Genomic DNA, 3,995 nt, shown 5'->3' with positions numbered 1-3,995 from the left:
CCAAAAAAAAAAAAATCATCTTCAGATTAAATCTCTGATTTGATCAAGTTCATATCAAGCAGTATGTTTATCCAGCAAGGCAATTATTCAACACAGAAGGAGAAATCAATGCACTTTCTGACACACTAAGACTGATTTCTTACCACCAGAAACCCAACTTTACCAAAGAAGCCTATAAAGGTATAACTTCAGAAAGAAGAAAAATTGATAATCCAAAAGACACTGGGATATAAGAGGGAAAGGTTCATAAACAACTGGTGAACAGGCTGTTGGCCTGCGCCGCGCCCGGAGCTGCAGCCAGACCGACTGCCCCTTCCCCGCGCGGGCACCTGCCACCTGCCACCTGCTGCCGCCCAGACCGGCGTGGACAGCCCAGGCCACCCCTACATCGTGACCGTGGGCCGCGTGGCAGGCGACGAGGAGTCCTATGATGTGTGCAAGGAGCTCTTTGATCCCATCCTCGAGGACCGGCCCAGCGGCCACAAGCCCAGCAACGAGCACAAGGCCGGATGCCCGCGGCATCTGGCACAGCAACAATAAGACCTTCCTGGTGTAGATCAACGAGGAAGACCACCTGTGGGTCATCTCCATGCAGAAAGGGGGGCAACATGAAGGAGGTGTTCCCTTGGTTCTGCAACGGCCTCACCCAGATGGAAACACTTTTCAAGTCAAAGAATTATGAATTCACGTGGAACCCTCACCTGGGCCATGTTCTCACCTGCCCATCCAAGCTGGGCACAGGCCTGCGGGCAGGTGTGCACATCAAGCCGCCCCACCTGGGCAAGCATGAGAAGTTCCCAGAGGTGCTCAAGCGGCTGCGGCTTCAGAAACGAGGCACAGGTCATGTGGACACAGCTACTGTGGGGGGCCTCTTTGATGGCTCCAATGCAGACCACCTGGGCTTCTCAGAGGTGGAGCTGGTACAGATGCTGGTGGATGGTGTGAAGCTGCTCATTGAGATGGAGCAGCGGCTGGAGCAGGGCCAGGCCATCGATGACCTCGTGCCTGCCCAGAAGTGAGGCCCCAGCCCGCTGCTTCCTAACTTATTGCCCGGGCAGTGCCCACCATGCACCCCTCTGATGTTCGCCACTTGGCAGCTGAGCCCTTAGCCTCGCTGTAGAGACTTCTGTCACCCTTGGTAGAGTTTATTTTTGTGATGGCTAAGATGCTGCTGATGCTGAAATAAACTAGGGTTTCGGCCTGAAAAAAAAAAAAAAAAACTGGTGAACACATAGGTCAAACTAAAATATTTTCTACCACAATAACAAACGTTGTATTATACAGAATTAAGAAAAAGACATCTTTAAAACACAAGTTCACAACAGCCTAGGTCCAAGCATTGGTCCTGCAAAATGGGCTGCAGAATTAAAATAAATTCAAGTAGAAAAAAAAAAAAAGTCATGATATATCCCGCAATGCAAGTAAAAGTTAAAACACCTGTCTTAGAAACAAACAAACAAACAAACAAACAAACAAGACTGTCCCTTGAGACACACCTAACTTTCACAGATGTGTTTTCTTCATTTCATATTCTCGAGAGTAAACTACACAGAATAGATTTTTCTTTTCATCCGCTCATTGCCGTTCCTCGGTCTTGTTTCCCACCTTTCAGCGACCCTCATACTCTTCCCACAGATTGAGGAGAATGTTTCTCATGATGCCCTTTTCTACCTTTATGAATTACTTTTCTCTGCAAAGAAGATCATAGGTCCTACAAACACAATGTCTCATTCCAGCTGGAGCAGACCCTGCAGTGAAGTATCAGTTTTATCTTCCAGGTCAGCAGGATGAATAGCACAAGCTGTGTATTGTCTGCACAATATTGCTAGCTAGCTTTGCATTGCCAAAATTATTCTATCCAAAATAGCTTTCTTGGATGTCTTTGTCTTATTGCCAGTTACTTAATATTCCACACCAAAATTGAAAATGGCATAATTAAAAATGATTTAACGATGGAAAACACTCTATATACATATTTACATGGGTTAAATAGTATTGCAAATTACAAAACAATCCCTCCTTACTTTCATCTGTAGCATAAATTTAAAAAAAGGGGGGTTGGTCCTCCTCCCCATTGTTTTCTTTGTAGCCTCACATTGTAATTATTTGGATAAAAACAGAATCCAAGATGCAAATAAGTTTGTCAATTACACGTGCATAATTTTAAATTACCAGTAAGATTCCTGAGTAAAACAGTATTCACATGGCTTTATTTATCATTTTTTTTCCAAATATTATGAAGGTTGGGACATGAGGAAATTATTATTTAAATTCTTCTGGGAATCAGAATTGGTAACTTATAAGTTTTAACTCAGTCCACAATCAACAACAACAACAACAAAAAATGTAGGTTAACCAAGTAAATGCTGAGCCTACAAAGGTAATGATTTTCAAAGCAGCTAGGAAAATCAGTCATTAGAATGAAGATTAAGAATTTTTTTCCTGGAGAGGGTCCCTGGTGTGCTATGATCCAATCACTCCCTGCCGCATTTGCACAACTCAGGAAGCACTACCGCCTCCTGAAGCCTAGGAGAGAAGGGACTCCAAGGACTTCACCCTGTGTGATTTGTGTTGCCCAGAGGTCAGAAGGTGAATCAGACTGTCTTTATTCCTACTCAGGAAGTTAAAGGGCAAAAAGGATGTATGCTGAAAACTCCATGGCCATGGACTTAGCCTAGAACTTGTTGAGGTAAAAACTAGGTGAGTGTTTCCCATAGACTAGATATTTTGTCACGTAGGAGGAGAAAGAGTCAGTTGGGAGTCAATGTGACTTCTGTTTAAGAGTATTATCGGGGTACATGATAAGAATTAAGAATAAAAGTCTTTCTGCAGTGGGGGAGGAGCTCCTAAAAAACCCAGAATCTAACAGGGAGTAAGACTCAGGGGAGGGGTACCCGTTGCCCATATGGGGGTAGAGAGTCCAAGCAGGGGATCCCCAGAGACAGCAGGAGAACTTCGACTACACTACTAACTAGTGAAAACCAGCTAGGACAATCTGCCAGACGTAGAGAACACAAAGTCATCTCACAGCAGTGCCAGTTCAAGGAAGAATGTTGTCTAATACTCTCCCCCTTCCCTCTCCCGCTCTGTTGTCCACCTTAGGAGGTTTCGGGACAAAGTGAATGGAAAAGAGAACAGTACCTGGCTACTCCTAGTCCCAGGCGATAGACAATCTACCCGGAGCAATCTGGTATGTCACAATGGAGATTTAAATCAAATTCATAGTTATGATAATTATCAAGGACTGGGCTTTAATGATCAATTTCAATTTCAATCTCATATTCCGTTTTGCGATTTAAAGTTACCACAAGGCAAAAAAAAAAAAAATAAATAAAAAAAAATAAAGTTACCACAAGGCACCCCAAGGGTACAAAGAAGAATCACAGAACCCACCGAAATTTTTACTTAGCGGCAAAAGAATCCCTCCTCTCATTTAACAATGTTATAGGGATAGTAGGGGCCAGTAATAAACAGGGATATTAAAAAAATCTTACAAGTCATGTCTGATTAGCATTTGGATGCCATTTGTATAAATGAATCATCTTTTCTTCCAAAGAAGGATAGGATGTATTTCAAACATTAGATCAACTTAGATTATCAAGACAGAAACTGAAATGGGAAGGAAAACACTCATAGTTTTCTTTTCTTTCTTTCTTTCTTTCTTTTTTTTTTTTTTTATGGTGCCCTCTCAGTATCACCATCTGGCATTTTTCCTGTGACAATTACTGGAGAAACAAGTGGCTCTTATCCCAGCAGTCAATGAAACACACAATAGATATTTAGAAGAAAGAGAATCACCAATCACATGCAGCACAGATGTCAGAAATGTAAAAGGGTTGGATAAAGTCTTCTTTTTTCTCAAAGTTTCACAAGGCAAACAACATATTTTGATCACCACCTACTTTTGAATACAGTGATTAATCTAAAGCAGATCTCTATGCCTCGGTGCTATTGACATTTGGGGCTAGATAATACTTTGTGGTAGGGGCCACGTG

At 42.6% G+C, this 3,995-nt stretch overlaps 1 pseudogene; it reads left to right on the top strand.

Annotated features, from left to right (window-relative positions):
• The first annotated feature begins 430 nt into the window (after window positions 1–430).
• Window positions 431–1,172, top strand: LOC112932859 (creatine kinase B-type pseudogene; annotated as a pseudogene).
• The last annotated feature ends 2,823 nt before the right edge of the window (window positions 1,173–3,995 follow it).

The sequence above is a fragment of the Vulpes vulpes genome, chromosome 7 (genome assembly GCF_048418805.1).
Source record: "Vulpes vulpes isolate BD-2025 chromosome 7, VulVul3, whole genome shotgun sequence".
Classification (NCBI taxonomy): domain Eukaryota; kingdom Metazoa; phylum Chordata; class Mammalia; order Carnivora; family Canidae; genus Vulpes; species Vulpes vulpes.
The sequence above is the reverse complement of the archived record's forward strand: the minus strand, read 5'-3'. Positions and strand labels throughout refer to the sequence as shown.